At 33.4% G+C, this 21,195-nt stretch overlaps 1 protein-coding gene across 2 annotated transcripts in view; it reads left to right on the forward strand.

The window, feature by feature from the left end:
* Positions 1–450: 450 nt before the first annotated feature.
* The window catches only part of LOC130449031 (neuroligin-4, X-linked-like), a 249,920-nt gene continuing 229,175 nt past the window's right edge, over positions 451–21,195 (forward strand). For both annotated transcript variants that reach the window (XM_056786664.1, XM_056786665.1), the window contains exon 1: positions 451–724. The gene's annotated coding sequence lies outside the window, so the exon portion shown is untranslated. The remainder of the gene's footprint in view (positions 725–21,195) is intronic.

The following is a 21,195-nucleotide window of genomic DNA, read 5'->3' on the forward strand; positions in this document are numbered from 1 at the left end:
CCACTTCTTCAAGATTCTTCCAGATAATTGTCTTCGTAAACTTGTAAGTCAAAAATCTCACGGCTATTTTTGCCTAGCTTTTCAAGAAACTTGATGTTGAAGCGCTTTTCCTCAACTTGAATTGAGCGTTGATGGGACTGGCTGCAGCAGGACTTTTTTCACGTATTTTCCGGACAAACCTCGTAGATAAAATATACATTCAAATGTCATAATTATAAACGTAATTTTAGAACATAATGTCAAGCTTGATTTCTCATGTCAGAAAAAATCTAATGCGATGCTAAAAATTAGGTGCAACTAATTTTTGTGCAGGACGAAGAAAAGAATGAGTATCTGCAATCCTTCCTGTAGAAGGTCTGTACGATTCTCACTTGACGTTGGAGGAGAGAATCGATTCCGGTATGCGCTGCTCCACAGCTGAAAATCCGACGTTTTCGCGGAAATGAAACGTTTCAGTGCTTCAGTCTGCGTACGAATGTGGATCTCGATGTAACGGCCTCATCTTCGAAACGTGCTAGTTTTTTCGTGTAATATCGTTTGAATAAAAAGTTAAGCCGCGGCATTCTTTGGAGATAAGTAAGCACTGCCTTTTTTGCAGTTTCCACTTCAGAAAAAAAACCGAGTGTTAGTTGTGACTTGTTCGTTTGGTGTGTTAGATAAAATTGAACTTAGTGGTCGAATAGACAAGGATAATACTCATGTTTTAGTCAGTTTACTGAATTGGGTGAGTGTTTCATGCACATTCCATTCCAATTTCAGTTTCAATTGATTGTTATGAAATAATTGTACGACAAGTAAATTTAAAAAAAATTCTTCCACGGGTTATGTGAAATGGAAGAATGGTTTAATAATATTTATGAATAATTAAGTTTAAAAGAAAGTATTCTTGAAACAAATCTCACTACAGCAACAACAAATTTCATTACAGCATGTTATTTTCAGAAATAGGAAAAATTGTAATTCAGTATTTGATATTCGAGTATGATAAACAACAATTTTTGATATATAAGATGAGACGAATCGAAAAATCTTGATTTTCCATACAATTCTGTATGAAATTTAATTATTTCATAGACAAGGATATCACAAGGAATCAAGTCTGGGAAATACGATGGTTGAGCGATGATTCTTGTCTGCGATTGCGACGAATTCCTCCACGTAGCCGACTCGAAGCAGCCGAGCTGACTCTCTAAAACGAATTAGACGTCAGTTACTTTGTTAAGCATCTTTATTGCAAAAGGTCTTTGGTACAAGTATATCCAGATCAAAATATGTTGAGGGATGTTGAAAGTTTCTGCTAACTCCCGGATACTACTTCCTCGACTATTTTCATGTTGCTATCGTTAACAGATTGGTAATTCGTATGAAGTCAGTTCTAGACGCCTTCTAACAAAAACTTGCGTTCGCGATAACGTTGACGTTGAATTACAAAATTTGGAGCTAACTCGTTGCTCAATTTTTTTCCAAGGTCAATATCGTCAAACAAACAATTAAAAAATGGACATTTATGACGCTCAATCTTTACACAAACATCAAAAAAGGTTGTACCAGATTGGGGAGAAAATATGACCGAATCGATATGAGCGCGCAGTTTGAATACACCAATCCGGATCAAATTTGATACAGCAATGATTATTTCTAATAAAAAATTAATTAAGTCAGTCAGTTTTTATACAACTGAAGATGTGGTTTATGAGTTCAAATCACATGTTTCGGAGGTACTTGGAACATAATGCGAAAATTAGATCTTAATATTTTGAAAACCAATAAAGCCGTATCCAATTAGAAATATTTGTTTTCATTTGTCTTTCTAAAAACTTGAGTAGCATCCCTCGTGGATTCTTAACTATGTATGCGGTCGAAGGCTTTTTCGTAATTGATAAAGTATGCAGAAACTTCTTTTCGCAAATCACCGCATTTTCGGAGTAGAAGGTTCATTCCGAGAAGTAACTACTTTATAACTTGTGGGACACTAAAACAATTGCATGAATTTTACAGAATTTTAATTGCTTCTGTAATCACCACATTACTCAGATATATCCCCCAGCGACACTTTCTTTTTCTCAGGTCCTGAAAGGATGCTCATTGGACAGAAATTTCGCTTTGATAATTCGTACTTTATAGAAACCCTTTAAAGGATTATATCGAATGAAAAAATTTTCCAGCTCGTCCGCCATAATACAATAATGGATTAGGTATACTCAGTGATCTATTAGATGCAGATAACGATATTGATTGCCAGAAATAAGATGTAGAAGTTGAAATCATGAGAATGGAAAGAAACATGGAGAAGACGTAGTGGTAGAAGCAAAAGGAAGATGTAATGATAAGAAGATGTTTCATCAGGAGTATAATATCTGGGCACAATAATGATAGATGATGGTAAAATGGGCGTAGATCAATGCTGAGAATTGCAGAAGTGCAATATTTCTTTCTCGTGATCTACTCGGTACGAATAAAAAAAATTTAGATTATTTAGAAGAATTGAAATTAAGTTATCGGCGAAAATGGCGAGAAAAACATAACGGAACATCAATAATCAGAATATTATGGACATTCAATCAAACGAGGATAAAAGGATGATGCCATGAAAAGATCGGAACCAATAATATCATGAATTAAGCAGATAGCGATTCTTTGAACATAATGAAACTACTAACTAGGGAGAAAAAGCATAAAACAAAAGTGTTGATGAGAATATGATGTCCCAAAACGATAAAAGAAGAAGAAATCATTTAGTTGCTTCATCCAATTTCACCAATAACGCCAATTAGAATCATTTATTGATAAAAAATGCTGAAAAAATATGTTTATCGCTCATATTATCTTGAAATATATTAATTTTGTATATTCTGCTTTTGAATGTGAGGTGTTTGAAATAATTCACTTGATGATTGGTAATAAATTCACCCACCATTTCATACTAAATTAATATAGCGCAATATATTAATCATCCCCAAAGTATTTCATATAATTTCTTGTTTTAATTGCAAGGGTTGTGATTTTATACGTTAGATAATATGAAAAGAAAAGTTCGCTCCAAACATAACGTTGAGAAATGAACACATGAGTACAACAGCAAACAAGGTTGATGAATGTAATAAAAAAAAGCGTTACCGGAAAATGGATTCGGGGTAAGAATAATGAAACATCCTCCGAAAAATAGAGTATTATTTTAACGGAAAAAAACTTGGTGACATAAAGAAGTATGGACCGATAATAGAAACAAATAATCATAAAACGCATTGAGATCGAAGCAAACCAAATCAAAACAAACGACAAACTACAAAGAAAATAGTAATCAGAAAACGAGGAGTAATCCACCTCAAAAAAAAGGGATTTGAAGGACCAATGCGATAGCTATAATCCACATGGGATTGAAAGGCTTGATGATGATGAACGTTGCTGCAAATTAGGACACCATTGGTATTTTCTTACTTTACATACAACACCTTTAACCAAATAACTACTCAGATTTCTCAAAAGAAGACTCAAATATTGTGTACTGAAGACTCATCCATATATATTGAATGTCTTCTAACTCCAGACCTATTTGTAACCCTGTTTGCTTATATATTTTTCTATCTTCATACAATTGGAAAAATATAGACTGGAAAAGTGTCAAAAATTCCACCGGCTACTGGAGAGTGACCTCAATAGACCAGGCGGAGTTGTTAGGTCGCGTGTTTGCTTCAAAATCAACTCTCGATTCAAAGGCTCGGACCACAATATTCTCGATGGAATGGCAGCAATCGTATTGAAGAAATTCGTAGCGGAACTAACTTTTTTATTTATCATTTAAAGTAGATTTCTTCCCCGCCGATTGGCAACTAGCTCGAGTTCAACCAATACCAAAAAAGACAGTTCGCAACAAGTACCGTCCTATTACCAATGTCATTAGCAACCATTAATACGGTTTTCGAAAACATAGATCATCAGAGGATCTCCATATGGGGAATCCAGAGCAATCGAAGGCTTTTGACAGAGCTTGACATGTCTCGACCTCCTAAATGAGTTAAATTACGGTGCGTTATCCTCAATCATCGACTGGTTTAGTAGCTTTCTCCAAGATAGATCCATCAAGGACACACCTCAGAAAGTTTTAAGGTGTTCACCATCACCTATTTTCTTTCTCCTGTACATTAACGATCTGCTTGACAAAATTTAAAACCGTATACCCATCTTAGGAACATTCTTGAATGGAGTGGAAGCAATTTGATTGAGTTCAATGTAGCAACGACCCAGGCTGCTGTTTTTACAATGGAGACTCGTACTGCAGCTCAGGATTTGAGTTGAGGTTTCAATCAGTATATGTTGGAATGAGTTAATTGTTTGAATAATTCAATATTTAATAATGATTTAATTTTGAAGTGGCTTTTGAATCGTCACATGTCAATATTAATAATTCATATTTTATGTGATGATAGTAGACGAGGTAAATTATTTGAATTAGTTGGACGACACTGTTTTACTTCAAAGGTATCAACTGTAGTAATAATATAGATATCTGTAACTAATATTATTCATGTGGAGCTTGATTAGACCGCATTTAATATTCCCGTCAAAGAAGGATGACTACAAACTACCGTTTATTGACGTATATAAATTAACCTCTGTTTGTACTTTGATGTATTGATTGCTATAACGCTTTGTTCACAAGTTGCAACAATGTATGGGATCATGGGAAACGAATATTTCGAGATATTCAACATACCAATTGCAAATTGACAATAAACTGTTGTAAATTGTAAAAAATGGATACCAACAGAATCATTGTTCATAGGCGATTGAAACAACTCATTCAAATAGACAAATTGAGGAAAAGTGCATTTTTCTTATTACCAAAAAAAAAGTATTACTAACTTGGGAAGAAGTTTTAATAGACTTAAATGCAGATGAAACTTCACCAAACGTTAAAAGAGACAAATTATGGAAAACTTTGAAATTTGAGTTCATAAAAAACGATGAAATTGTTCAGTGGAAGAACATTTGATAAACCTATCGTTGTGAATTGAAACCAATTGAGTCAATATCTCTATTTTGTGTTTTTTTACACTTTTACAATGTGATAAACAATTGCACGCATTTTATAAGTATATAAAGGTTGTTCAATGGTACTTGAAAGATTATAAGGCGTATAATCTATTTTTGAAATCTACGACCGAAAAGGACTACGCATCTATTAGGATACAAATGCTTGAACCACAGATTAATTTGAATTTGTAGTGGCACATCACCAAACAAGCTCCAGAGCTAAGTTTGCGAAAATTAGAAATTTTCCCGCGAATACCATTAATACAGTACGTCAACTACATCTGTCCAAATATTCACTGTGAATCTGTATTGATTCCTTGTTTGTATAACTCCATGTGGATTCTCAGCTGGAGAAGATTCTGTATATTACGGGATGTAATGACTCAATCTTTGATGCAACCGCTAGAAGTCGATGGAAAGTAATTATAAGACGTTACGTACGATCGACAAGCATTCCGAGATAACTGGTCAGCTTGGATAAATATTTGGTCAGTCCAATTTCATAAGAAAAATATTAAATATGTCAATGTTGTAACGCGCATGCTTTGGGCCGGTTCAGTACTAAGATCGCGAAGCCCCTGGCTTCAAATTCTACTCTAAATATGTTCACCATACCAAAATAAACATACAGATACGTGATATAATGTTTATAACCTAACCTAACCTAACTTCTAGGATTTAATTTTTGGATTTTGCAACTTTACAAAGTGAGTTAGGTACTAAATTCCAGATAATGCTTTCAATGAATCTGTTACGATTTATATTATGTACACGGACTATATTATGCTGAAAATTTTATGAAATTAAAAATAGCAAAACACTTTGGAAGCCTATAACTCAAAAACTAGGACTTTTATTGGAAAACTGTATATGACTAACTAAGTAACGTTATTTTGGCTGAAACTATACGTTCACGACTTTTTTCACACTTATCCTGGAACACCTTATATCTATAATAAACCAGGATGGTTTCTGAAGTATCAGGCATGACAAAGAAAACACAAAAATTTTGAAAAAAATTATATTTATTTTTGAACGTTATCTCCTTTTAGTTCCAAATACTTTTACCAACGATTTCCCATTTTTTCAAGTCTAGGAAACTAATGTAATCCGTGCGGGTCAAATCTGGAGAATATGGTGAATGTGGTAGCAATTCAAACTTTAATTAATTAATTTTGGCCATTGCAGTCACGGATATGTGATCTGGTTCATGGTGTTGACGAAACAACACTTTCTTCTTATCTAAATGCGGCCGTTTCTGCTTGATTTCTTCGCTCAAACTTTACAATAAGTTTGCATAATACTAGCCGTTCAAATTTTGTTCCTTTGTCAAGATAGTCAATGAAAATGCCGGCGCCATGATCTTGCTTACAGATGGAACGGTCTCTATCTCCGGTTCTATCTTTTCAGTCCATTGTTTTGATTGTTGTTTGGTTTCGGATGTGAAGTGATTGACCCACGTTTCATCCATTATCCATCTGCTATCGACGCTGTTTTTGTTCTATTGTGGGCATTTTCTTTAACATTTCTGGAGCCGTCTGGTCGACAATTGCGATGCTGGTTTCCGCAGATCAAACAGCCTCGTTCAAACTTTGCTTTGTACTTTTTAATACAATGGGTATTTTTCAATCAACCACCGCCATCTTTAGGTCAGGCTATATATTTCTGGGATCATCCTCGTAATTTCACTTTAAGGGAAATTCAACTACCATTTTCAAAGGAAATAATTTATATTCATGGATAATTTTTTATGTTCAAAAAAGAAACAGTATCAGTGATATATATTTGAAAATTAAAAACTGCATTAACGAAAAATAGTTAAGAAACGAATCAGAAACATTCATCCAAGACATGCTATTGATCTTGATATTTTTGTTTTTTTTTTGGTCTTTATTTTCATTTGTGTCTTAAGAAGAAGCTTCAACAATTTTAATAAGAAATCTGAACTGGAAATTTCATCTACACGTCTATAAAAAATATAAAACTGAATCTTTAGTTTCAAACATTTTTTCCTATCTTTCGTCAGAAATATTCACTCTAAAAGGTATAAAAAGTAAAAAACTCAGATCCTCGACACTATAAATTAGAAACTACGAATTTACTCATAGTACGAGGGCTGACGGATAGTTTTCGAATAAATTTTATATATGCCTTTTAAATCAAGTGAAATTGTTCAATATCAAATTTGAATTCGTTGAAGGAACAAAGTGGTAAGACATTTTCACTATTATAATGGCAAAACCCCACGATGGAGATGAAATTTCCAATGGTGAGCACTTGGGCCTGTGGAGGTTCATTCAAAAAGGACAACAGAGCAAAACATTCTTCATTGAAAGTGCAAGCTGCAGTTTCAACAACGATTGCAGTAACGCTTACTTACTAATAATTTGTTATTTTACGTGAAAACACAAGGTCAGTTTACATTTTCCTAAAGACACAAAGATTTGTACACAATATTCTCGACATACTGTACCGAGCGAGATTACTATTCACCTGCAGTGAATTTTGGATAGAAATCTCATCAAAGTGTCTTTTTCCCTTACCAATTCAAAATTTCATCATCTTAGTTTGGCCTTAGAAAAATTGAAGTTTCTATCACTCGAGAATTTCTAAATTCCTATAGTTTCCGAGCTTTTTCTCTATTAAGATATTGTAGTACAATTTTCTCGAAAATGTTTTCGTAAGCTCCCGGACTATTTATTTTCTGGAGTGTTACAACATGAAAAATATAGAAGAAAGGTCATTTCTTCTTAACTTCTTCATCAAAGTAAGTAAAAGCGTTACTTGAAAATTAATTAGCAACTTTTGAAAAAAGATTATTGCTTTTAAAACGCGTATAAAAATTGATCTGAAAGCTCCAAGTACACTTTGAACTTTGGTTCACGATCTAGGAAATTTTTCAATTTATCAGTCAACAATACTTGTTAAAGTATCAATTATTTTCTGTATGTCTTCTAAAACTCTTTGAAGTAATAATTTTAATATAATGAAATGCTTTTTTTATTTATTTGTGTTTTATCTACTTATTTTATTTATACACTAAACTATTCACTAGTCACTAAATTATCCACAAAAACTTAAATTTACCCTAAACTATCCACTAAGACTACTAAACACTTATCTAATTTGCATTCGATACTCCAGATTATTTATTGGCTGACAACGTCTGTTTACATATACAGAATGTTTGAAATTCCTAATTTGACTTAAATAAACAAAAGGCTTTCTTTCTTTGTTTGAAATTGATTATATAAAAACGGCTACAACATACTGTAAATAAGCTTTAAAACCATTTAGAGAGATTGCCGTCGTAAATATAAAAAATAATAAATATGATCTTTCTTGGAATTTTAGATTGTATTAACATTAATAGAACAGGACCAGCTTCATGATCTACTTTAGTGGACGAGTGGATTTAAATCATTTATTTATAATAAAAAATTCATTTTATTATTGAAAAGCTTGACATTATTATGAGATAACTAGGAGGTTATTGAATAATTATAAAAAAATCCAACCAACACTCACAATTACATTGTCTGACGCGCGTTTCGGTAACTAATTTATCGTCTTCAGAGACTGAAGTTTTACCAATTCACCTTCAGTCTCTTATTTTATCTGTAATGAAAAAAGCTTACCTCCATACCTGAGATTTCAATTCGAAAAAATATAATGCCGATATGTGAACAAACTTTTAGTGGGGATAATAGTTGTGATTAGAAAAGTCCATTACTCTCGATAAAACTATTTTGAGTCTTATATACTGAATAAGTGAAAAATTCATATCAAAGACACTTTTTTTAGAATGCACTGAAAATTGAGAACCAAAATTTGTTTCAATGGGAAAACAATCGATGGAAACATCTTCTCGAAGCTATTTTTGTTCCATTGTGAGCAAACGTGACACCCATCTTGCACAGAGCTTTCTTGTGTCCAAATTTTCAGTTCATATGCTTTTTGAAATGCTTAACATGTCTGCTAGTTCACGCACTTTCAGTCGACGATCATCCAATGGATTTTCTTCAACATTTCTGGAGTCGTTACCTCATTTGGTCGACCTCTTCAGTGCTGGTCTTCGCAGGTCGTACGGCCTCGTTTAAACTCTGCTATCAAATATTTTACTGTTGATAACGAAGGATCAGCCTCACTCAGACTAGGATCTAGTTCAGCTTGTATATTGGTTGGACTAAAGCCTTTCAAATAGCGATTACCAAAAATCACTGAGAACTTTCACTATTGATAGCTGCTAAACAAATACCAAACAACAAAAAACTCTCTATCTCCGTCTCTAGGTCAGGCCAAGGATCATCCTCGTAATTTGCAATGAGATTATAAGATAAAAAGTAATAATAGATCATCTAAAATGGCTGCCAAATGGCAAAATGGAATGCGTTTCGCTTCATGCAATAGTTGTATACATTGTATTTTGTAACCTGAAGTCTTCGGTGCTTAAAATCTATATTTCGGCCATATTCTTTTCCATTTATGTGTAAGTAAATTAAGGTGGAATTGTTGAAGTAGACATTTTCGAAATTAACACGTTCCACTGGTAGTTTTCATTTAAGTAGAGAAAAGTAATATATAATCCACATTCTTGTCATCAAGTGTGCTTGAAACTCATAATCAACTTTGGAACATCAGACATAAAATCATTGTTCTTACACGGTTAAGATATATCTGTCGACAATTTTGGCTCTTATCCCAGTTACGGGTTTAATATATTCAGTTAGAAGTATGATGATTCGCACAGCGATAGAAAAATTCAATAAAGCAGTCAGCTCCAGCGAAAATAATAATTAAATTTTACTTAGCTTTAGATAACGGATATTGAGTGAGACAGACTTTCATTTTAATGTGTGATTTAATACTCGTAATCGGAAATGTAGGTAGTAGGAATTAAAAAGAAAAATAATAATAACCTGGAAAACCGTCAACAGCACGGCAAAACCAAAAAAAGAAACGCGAGTGAAAAATCTCGTGCCAACGAATGAGGATTTCCAAAGGGTGCATTTCCTTTAAGGCGACTTACAAAATCGCAGCGCCCTTTAACAAAAGCTTTTTGTTTAACGAATCGTAAGTCCTGAACAAACCCGTTGCATGCTTTAAAAGAAACAATGGGAATATTTCTCTCGATGAAAAAGCTGTAATCATATTTTCAAATGCAGAAACAATGCTGGAGAATGTTTGAATAAAAATCATCAATGTTTCAGTTATTTCGTTCATAAATTTACTAAAAATTTTTTGTGTGTTTAAGCAAGCTTCTTCATATTTGCGCAATCTGCGACGAAGCACTTGCCATCAATCTCTGGGTGATTAAACTTTTCCCAACACTCTTTTGGGTGTCTATGATAGAATAAAGTCACACATGAAGTAGAAATTTGAAATGGGGGGGCTTACCAGATATTTTGGGGCTCTTTCTAATCTAGGAACAAAAAAAAATTTATTCCAATTGTCACCACAATGTTTGTTTCAATATTAGTGTATACTGTATACTATATAAGAAAAAATATCGATGACACAGCATTCGTCGAAGTTTAGACCTCCAATATAACCGGACAGTACCGGATCCACAGTCCATGTCGTAGACGAGTTCAATTTTTTTACAAGTTCAAACCATCTGTTACCTATTATGCTAGACTGACGTAACTATACATGAGAAACTTCATCTGATGCAGCATTCTCACCTAAATTGAGGTTAGAATTAGAGGCAGCTTCACGAACAGATCAATGCGAGGTTTTAAGATGTCTACTAATTACTGCAACCATAAAATTCCATAGAAACATGTCTTACTTTTGGGCAGTTTTGACCAGATCGTTTCTTGCAGGACGTTTAGTCTTTTGGTTGATGCTTGAATGGAAATAATTTCTGTTTTGGAAATAACATGCATTTGAGACAGCCAAATTCAGAACGTGGAAACTACAGTGTATGTATAGAGTTGAAGGACAACAGCTTGAGTTGGTAAAGGTATAAATTTTTTCTCAGTCGGCGGATTTGATAGCAACAGGGGTTTATTTATCTAAAAAATAATCTTTCGCCGATATAACAGATTTCTTTATTTGTAATCAATTTGTTTGAAAAATATCGTCGAACATTTATTTATTATTGACATTCTTTTACACGATGTAGGAAATTTATTATGTGTCTACGTACGTTTCTATGAAAGAATTGTCGTCTATTTTATTATGAGACATGTTTTGCTCATTTGCAGCGTTCTGAATAACAAAGATTTACAACTTCTTTCCTGGCTATGTGCCACGACAAATATTAAATTATATTTTTTTACAACAAAGAAACAGTCACTTCATTTGTTCTCATACGATTCTCGATATACGAGGAGGCTTCAAAGATTAATTAATAAATATTTGTTGCTTGTAATTCAGTGATTAGAATGTTGATTTGAATGCGTTCACTATGCACCTGCCTTGATTTTTTTCTTATTGAAAATTGACCACGTAAAATTTGTTTTCCCCTTGAAATGATATTTGCTTCAATTCCAATGACCTTTCAGTGTGCGCAAACGAAATTTCGGAAGCTATCTTGGCAGATATTCGGCTATATTCTTTAATCCTTCAAGAGCTTTGCAGACGACAATCCACGGTTTGATGAAAACTGCATTAGAGCAGTCAACAACAAAAATGCAGCTTATCGCAAATCGTATTGTTGTCTCGCGAAATACCTGATCATAATTGCTAGTAGGGAACGATGTAATGAGAAAAACAAACTCCTCAGTTGTCCAAATGATTCGAGGTATATCTGGTCAGCAACAAAAGCAGTCAGCCCAAGAATTGGTGAGTTAAACATTCCACCGTTGACTGAAGAAGATGGGCCAATGAATCGCATAGAAAGCTACCACAGAACCTGTTTGGAGTTGGTACATCTATACTAACATCTCAAAGGCTTGAACATCAATGAAGCGACTGGTCCAGATGGAATAGCGCTAAACGTATTAAGGAATTGCACAGTTGCACTAACAAGTTCGTTATGCGAACGATTTTTTCTATGGTGTAAACGAGGTCTCTTCACTGAAGATTGGAAAACTGTTCGGGTTCAACTCGTACCAAAAAAAAGGAGAAAAGACGGTTCTTAACGATACCTCCACGGCAAATTCTTTTCGAGCTGTTCAACTTAATCTAATTGAATTTATGTTTTCTTATATTTTCATGGTTTGTCAATGTAATAATTCTTTGTAACGTATTGATGATCTATTAACCTGTTTTCTGTATACTGAGATGTCTTGCCTATGTAGTATTGTAGTCATGATAAAAGACATTTTTTACAAATTCTCTGAAGAAGAAATGATTTATCTGGTACTGATTTAGTTCCTTTGGAATACAAGTTTTGGCTTTTCTTAGTCGATGGCTTTCGAACTGGAGATTCAGGAATTTTCCATATAGATATTATCGTACTTGAGGTACTCTTCAGCAGAGTAGAAAGTAAATTGTGGAATGAATTCTGTAAAATATTGTAGTCGACATTATACGTTCCCTTAGGTTCTGTAGGTATTAGATTTTTTGCTAAGCTCGTAATTATACATATTAAATCCGAAAAAAGCGTACAAAATGACACAATTATTGTTTTTCCTCTGTATTCTCTAAGAAATCCAAAAATATTAATCCCAAATTACAGTTTCTTTCTCTTGATAATTCATATATCTCTAATGTTTTCCAACACACAGTCATAATATTTGTAATTTAAATTTAGACACGTATATTTCCTTGCTGCGAGTTATTTTTCTACTTCATATTCTGTTAATATATCAGTTAACCTTTATTTGCTTTGATAACTAAAAAAGATACACACTTCAAAACCAGAATTGTACTGACACAGAAACAATGTTTTTAATATTTCATCCGGGGAAAAGCTTGCCGCTGTCGTTTGTGAAGGTCAAAGAGGAAATGATGTGAAATTTTCCCCACGCACCAAGTGTTCTCTATATGAGCAGGCGTAAGGGCTGGTTTTAAATGTTCTTTTTTTCAATAGGCTAGGAAATTGATCGTTAAATGAAACGAATTCCAAGAAAAACTATTCAAGGGTTTCTCGTAAGAGGTGATTTCGTTTAATTGTCCCAATTTTTAAGGGTAAAAACACTCATTTTATAAGATAATAAAAATGTATGATCTAATTTTATATTTTATAAGTGTATTATCATTTTTTTTTCATACTATTGAGCAAATAACAGCAACAAAATATTATGTAGAATAAATGCTGAAATATGTACCCAGTTTTGGAAAATGGCTCAAGTTATAATGAGATTCAAGCCTGGAAAACTACCACTCGAAGTATCTCATTACTGCCTGTTATGTCCAAACTATTTGAAAACCTCCTACTCAAAAGACTGAACCCGCTTATTAAAGGAAGATAAATAATCGCTAATTGCCAATTTGGATTTAGCAATCGACGCTAGATTAAGTCCATAGAATAATCAACATTATAAAGTTATTAATGTTATTACTTTCTTTATGTAACACAAAATTTCACATACATAACCTCAATATTTTCTTTCCAAAACAATATCCTCCATTAAAACATATCGGAAAGATATTTTAGAACCAAGCAAGAAGCAACCAATTCCGATTTCAAAGGAGTATCACTAAGAAGTATTCTATCTTAGGATACGTGGATGATAACAGAAGTACTTGGCCTGACCTAGAGATGGCGGTAGTTGCTACCACTATATTAGAAAGTACACAATCTATACAACATATGTTACAAGTTTGAAGACGCCACGCTGCTTAGTTTTTGTTTGGCAGCCATCGATAGGGAACGTTTTCACTGAATTTGAAATGTATTAGCACAACCAATATAAAAGATTAACTAGATTCTACTCTGAATGAGATTGATCCTTCGTTATCAACAGTAAAATATTGGATAGAAAAGTTTAAACGAGGCTGTACGACCCACAAAGATTGGCGATGCAGTGGGCGACCAAATGAGGTGACGACTCCAGAAATAATGAAGAAAATCCACTGGATGATCGTCGACTGAAAGTACGCGAGCTAGCAGACATAGTAGGCATTTCAAAACGTGCAGTACATCGCATATTAACTCAAAAATTTGGACATGAGAAAGCTGTGCGCAAGATGGACGCTGCATTTGTTCACAGTAGAACAAAACTAGCGTTGAAGATGTTTCCATCGAATTTTCGCTCTGTTTCATAATTATGGATGAAAAGTGGATGTATCAATTCGCATCCGAAACCAAGGAACAATCAAAACAATGGATTGAAAAGAAAGAATGGACTCCAAAGAAGGAAGAGACCGTTCCATCTGCAGGCGAGGTCATAGCGTCGGTTTTTTTGGGATAATTTTCATTGAATATCTTGAAAAAGGAAAAACTATCAACGGTGAGTATTGTGCGAAGTTATTACAACGTTTGAACGTAGAAATCAAGCGAAAACGGCCACATTTGGCTAAGAATGAAATGTTGTTTCATCAAGACAATGCACCAGCTCACACATTCGTTATAACTATGACCAAAATTAATGAATTCGTTAGATTTAGAGCTTTTTGTGTTTTCTCTGTTGGGCCAGTTACTTCTGGGACCATCCTCGTATAGTTTAACAGATTTGGATTCAACTATAATACCAAAACTCTCATACGATGCTTTCCTGGTAGACCAGTTGGTGAATGCGATCAACTGACAATTTTTTTCTCATGTCTCTATAGTATTTTGAACGTTAAAACTTATTTTTTTACTTCAGATGACTGTTTACTATTATTTCCGAAGAGCAGCGTTATTGATAGGTTATTGAGGTTTCGGTTTCTATATTTTCCAGCATAAAAATAGTTCATTGGTATTAAACTTCAATACAATATCTGTGTATGTGGTTAAATAATTGATAACTACTCAATAATATGTGAAATTTATCATCACAACGGAAAAATCAACGCACTGAAAAGTTTGTTTGTTTGTAATTTACCGTAAATTGTAAGCGATGTTCGGAAACTGTGATCAAAATTTGGTTCCACAAACAGCTGATACCAAATCGTAGTTTCCGACAAGCTCTTTAGTGACCATAAAAATTTTCACTTCAATAATTACAATTAACAATATAAAATTACTATACTTTGTTGTCCATTATTATTTTGCTGTTTTTGATAGGTTAACTGAATAAACCTTGTTGGAATGAAACAACGGTAAATTTTGTTAGTTTCCAGTTGAAACAAACTAACAGTACAGAATAAATGTATTTAATTCCCTGGAATTCTAACAAACAACGTACATTTTCCAATATGAATTAATAAAATTCCATAATACAGATTTAACAATGGAACCGCAAATGAGAGCTTAGTAATATTTGCCTGCAAACGAATCGAAATAATTTGATTACACATTTTTTCCCGGCTATCATTTTTCAGCAAATTAAGTTTCATTTCCGAATCTGACAAAAGCAGTGGTCGAAGCAGCGGTTAGCAATTGTTTTTAACTCATATACATACTGGATTGTTCCATTTCATTCAATTTATTTGGAGCAGATGCATTTAATTGGCGGGCAAAAAAACAAATAATTTCGTATTCTATCGAATTATTTACGTTTCCATTCTGATGGAAATCAATTCGAGAAATCATTTTGGAGACCTACCACTTTATATTTTTCCAAAAAACATCGATAGTCACTGTCTAACTGGTATTTATTGAGGTGAGGGAGGATACTAAACACACTGTATACACCACCACTTCACCAACACTCATAATTGCACGGTTCGACGCGCGTTTCGACGAGACTGAAGACTGTTTACGTCACCACTACACCAACACTCGAAACGAGCGTCATATAGTGTAATTCTGAGTGTTGGTGTAGTGGTAGTGTTCAGTATGAATATCTGCTATAGCATTAGAGTCCTATTTTCCAGAATTTGTTATTCTCTTCAACCAGAGCAGCATCAACCAATGTTTGTATGTACATTTTGGTATATCATCATTAACTAATTTCCTGCAAAAATCTTAATTTTCTCCCATTTCTTTGTACGGTGCTTTTTTAACCCCGTCTAATCTTTAACACGTTTCCTCAAACGACAAAAAATGTGCTGACATCATCTACCCTTTTTATTTTATCGGTTTCGTGGAATCGGAGTGTATTGGAAACATGACATTGCTAAATTTGATTCGTGAGCTAAATATTGGAAAAATATAATGACGAAAATTTGGATTATCTCGATTCAAATTTGACAAATATTTACGAACACTGTTGATGCAAGGAAATTGTGAATCACAGTCAGGTCCGCGCTGTACATAAGGGCAAAGTCGTGTGGCGTAAAAAGTAAAAAAAAAAATAGAGCAACTAACAATATTTATAATGATAATGATAAAATTATAACTCTAGTGAAGGGAAAAAGTACGTAATGCATAGTGCATAGTGCATAGTGGAGACTTAAGAAATTTTTATTCTAAAATCATCAATTGTGGTTTTACAGATTTATGTTTTTGTTTTCTGAATTTAGGTAAAGACATTACGGTTTATATTACAGCTTCAGGGAAAAAATTATAACGAAAATTGAAAATTTATAACTTGATTGCGTTGAAAACTCCTTGAATGATTGATATTTTTTATTCTTTTTGGAAACCAGACAGTTTATTCCATTGATATGTCAAGATAACAACGCATTTCTTCGATATGTACATCAGATTACACTGCAGAGAAGTGCCGGTTACCATGGAAACAAGTTTCTTGAGTTTCAATAGCAGCGGCGTTGTTTCGTGACAAATAACTCTAGGCCAAATAATTAGGAACTTGACGACACAAGTAAATTCGAGATAATTGATAGAAGAACAGAGAAATTCTGCAATTTGCCAGACAAAACTTTGTCGATATGAAATATGGGATTCGAGTGTTGATATCACATGTTTGAAACATATAAACTATAATTAACAATTGAAATAATTCAAAAAAGAAAAATTACAGTCTACAAATTACACTGAATAGAGGATAGATATAGAATGCAAGAGACTAAATGAAATTATCCTTATGATAGGATCCAAGAATTGTATCTACTTTGAAATTAAGGACCAATTGCTCCAGAAGGGAGAATCAGCATCAAAATGAGGTTATCTTGCCTTTGATGAATCCAAAGAAGGTGATTTGCTTACAGCAGGTGTATACAAATGGTAAGGGGATGAATAACTCAAATTATATCAGCTATACATAACGCAGACAAGCTTCTTGTACAAGATAATGACCACATCAGTTCACAAAGTTGATTCTAGAATGCTATAAAGTATCCAACGAGCTATTTGGTAGAAAAGCTATGGATTCCAGATCATCAGTAATGAAATTTTTATTGATCTGGTCAAGTTTGAAACAACTCATCTGCAGACAACGCCAGAAAATGCCTTGGGAAAGGAAGAAAACAGAAAAAAATCTCTATACAACACAAGAATGGTAGTTTACACGGATTCATTATTCTGAGGAATAGAGCAAGGAGCTATTAGACAGATCCTCAATTGTATATCCGTGAAAACACGAAAGAGAATCCTGGGATTCAGTATAGTGCCTTGTTTAAGGACCAGCGATGCATTATCCAGTCAATTAGTACCAAAGAACTCAATTCTTTTAACGTAAACTCACAAATTCAGAACACAATCCAAATTATAGTGAAATATAAAAAAAAACAGATGAAGTTGAATGAATTATATATTAATATTAACTAGCTTTTACTCGCGGCGTCGCTCGCATCAAATCCATTAAATAAGTATCAGAAATTATTATAATAGAAAAGAACGAACTCTGTAGCTATTTTAGAACCTGAGATATAGATCTTTGAATGTAGAAAAATTGCCAAAAACCTACAAAAATCCATAACTCCACATTGAATATCCGCGCCTAGCTCCTCTCCAACTCAACCGATTTAAGTGTTCAAAAACTCAAAAGAAAGAGGATGTTTCAGCGAGTGTTTTTAAATCAAAACGAACTCTGTAGCTATATTAGAACCTGAGATATAGATCTTTGAATGTAGAAAAATTGCCAAAAACCTATAAAAATCCATAACTCCACATTGAATATCCGCGTCTAGCTCCTCTCCAACTCAACCGATTCAAGTGTTCAAAAACTCAGAAGAAAGAAGGTGTTTCAGCGAGTGTTTTTAAATCAAAACGAACTCTGTAGCTATATTAGAACCTGAGATATAGATCTTTGAATGTAGAAAAATTGCCAAAAACCTATAAAAATCCATAACTCCACATTGAATATCCGCGCCTAGCTCCTCTCCAACTCAACCGATTTAAGTGTTCAAAAACTCAAAAGAAAGAGGATGTTTCAGCGAGTGTTTTTAAATCAAAACGAACTCTGTAGCTATATTAGAACCTGAGATATAGATCTTTGAATGTAGAAAAATTGCCAAAAACCTACAAAAATCCATAACTCCACATTGAATATCCGCGCCTAGCTCCTCTCCAACTCAACCGATTCAAGTGTTCAAAAACTCAAAAGAAAGAGGATGTTTCAGCGAGTGTTTTTAAATCAAAACGAAATGTCTATCTTGAATAGAACCTGAGATATTGAGGATAGAAGGTGTGTATGTGAAAAACTCCCATAAGTAATGTACAGGGGGAAATCGCATTTGATAGAGTATAACTTGAGAATGGTGAAAATTATATGAAATCCGATGGTTGTTGGTTGATCTGTGCATCAATACCTTTCATTGAAAAAAAGAATTAAGCAAATCGGTTGGGTAGAACGCCTGAACGGAAATCATCAATTTTTTTAATGTATAAAATTTTCGGAAGTTTGATAATCACAATGATGTAGCTGCCGCAGTAATTTACTTCCCATATAATGCAGCTATAATACTTTGCAGCTATCACTGATCAGTTCATGTTAGACTTTTTTGCATTTTAGCACAAATCTAGGGGACGCCAATTCATTGTTTACCGATTTTACAGCGTCTCTGTCGCCTGAGCAAATTTCAAACGACCACATTTCATAATTCATTTTGGGATGTTCTTTGCAGAAATTTGCCAGGTTATTTATCCTTGAGACGTCCTTTATTCATTGATTAGACATTCACTATTCCGTAAAATCTGTTTGATGTTATGTTTATGAAAAATCGTGCCCTTAAAAGTTAATTAGAAATATGGATGTTATATAAAAAGTGATAATAATTTTATATGTATGCTAAACTGTATTTTTATATAGCTAAAGATTTTTATTTCTCGAAATATTCTCCTCTAGAGAGATGGAATGAATATATTCTGACATTGCATAATGGAATATTTTAATATAAATTGAAAAATTAATGATAATATTAACATTTAAGTTGAGGTAAATATGTTTATTTTTAATTTAGATTCAATTTAGTAACAAAAGTTTTTTCTTTAAATAGAATCAGTTGAAGGAACTTAATTATTAGTGAATCCCAACTAGGAACTTCGTTGTACTTCACCAAATGAGACAATTCCGTTGAATTGTGTAATTTTGATGATATTCAGGAAGATTGATACGAACTCAGCAATAGGAAATAGATCTTGAGGAACTCTGACATGCACCAATTAAATAAACCACCGTGAATGACTGTTAATGCATCTTTTAACAAACGAATCAGTATCGTATTCAAGATACAAGGAAATTTCTCAACTACGACAATGATGTTAATGTGCTAGACGTGCGAAAGAAGATGTACGGGAATTTCAAAAGTCGCCGTAATCACTTGAGAATAGTTAAACTCTCATTCACGAGATATGTAAGTTCCGTTCTTATTTTTAACAACGACAACGCTACGATCGCTGACACAATCAAAAAATGCCGCAGCTTATCAAATCTGTTCTAAATGTAAATTGAATTCCAATCAAACGGAAAACTTGGATATTTGATTCCAGATGATACACCTTCACTTCATGGTCTTCTTTGTAACCAGTTCAAAGGAAATTGTGTTAGAAGACGTGGATGTTTGTTGTGAAGATGTAAAGTTTTGCTGTAAGAACATTCAAAATTTCAGGTGTACGTTAACCAATCAGACAATTTAGAAGATTTAACGGAACGAATTAGACATGAAATTACTTGTATAATTCGGTATGTAACACAATTCTTTTGAGAAATAGTTCTGGTTCAATCGACTGCTCAATTTATTTCGATTTCTATTAATTTTCTCGTTCCATTTTCTTGTGACATCTACTTCAACTATTTTTTCCTAGTGTACAAAAACAAGCTTTATTAAATGATATAAAATAATTTACTTGACGGTTTTTTACAATTTTTCGATTTTTCAATCAATAAAACATATTTTTTTGAACTAATCAACTTCTTTAATAATCCCAACAAGCTGTTCTCGCCGAACCAATATCGATCTTGTACGGTCAGGGAATCTGTCATTGCCAGAAGAGTCAGAACAATGCAAAAGCTAATCAAGTAACTGTGGTCCACCACAAAGGATGCGGAATGCTCTAGAGGGTTACTCCTAACAAGACAATGACCAAGGATATGCTAGATACACTCGTCTCAAATTGAAGTTTCGAGGAAAACGTCGTAACAAGATGCAAGTCGAGATAATTGGTCAAGGGAGTTGATGTTTATTCACCCGGATGATATCATTGTTTCGAGATTCAATTTTATAAGAATTAAATAATTCTATAAACATATTATTTACTGTTGTAGACGTTAATTATTCCTTATTCTTGAAGTTTATTGTACAGAAAGTGTTTAAAATACACTTGGGAAATCTAGAGCGAGAAGTAATTCCATTTGTAGGAACCAGATAGACAATTTCATTTCCTCGTGTTGCAAATTACTTCTTACGTTGTAAAAAATTTGATAATTTCCATGTAAAAGTGAGGAAAATCGAAGGAGAAACTTGGAAGTGAAACATAAATTGGAAAAAATTAAAATAAGAAGCGTGGGAAACTTAATATTAATTGTTAGTTAAAAAATCAATCGTAGACTGATGTTTTTCAGTATTGTTTATCATATTTTTAATTTATCACATACTAGCTGACCCGACAGACTTCGTACTGCCTCAGTCAATGATGTTGTTTACTTACAGAGTTTTTAATTTGATATTGATAGACACACACAGTTATGATACAGTTTTTTGATCAATTTAAAGCTTTCTGATAACTGTATTTTTTGTATCGTTTTGTGATGTGTAAATAAACAAAAATAACGCATGCGAAACAAGGAAACTCCAAGTTGATTCCGCAAACTTCCAGTTTCTGGCCCTGCAATTTATTTA

This window comes from Diorhabda sublineata, chromosome 9 (assembly GCF_026230105.1).
Source record: "Diorhabda sublineata isolate icDioSubl1.1 chromosome 9, icDioSubl1.1, whole genome shotgun sequence".
Taxonomy (NCBI): domain Eukaryota; kingdom Metazoa; phylum Arthropoda; class Insecta; order Coleoptera; family Chrysomelidae; genus Diorhabda; species Diorhabda sublineata.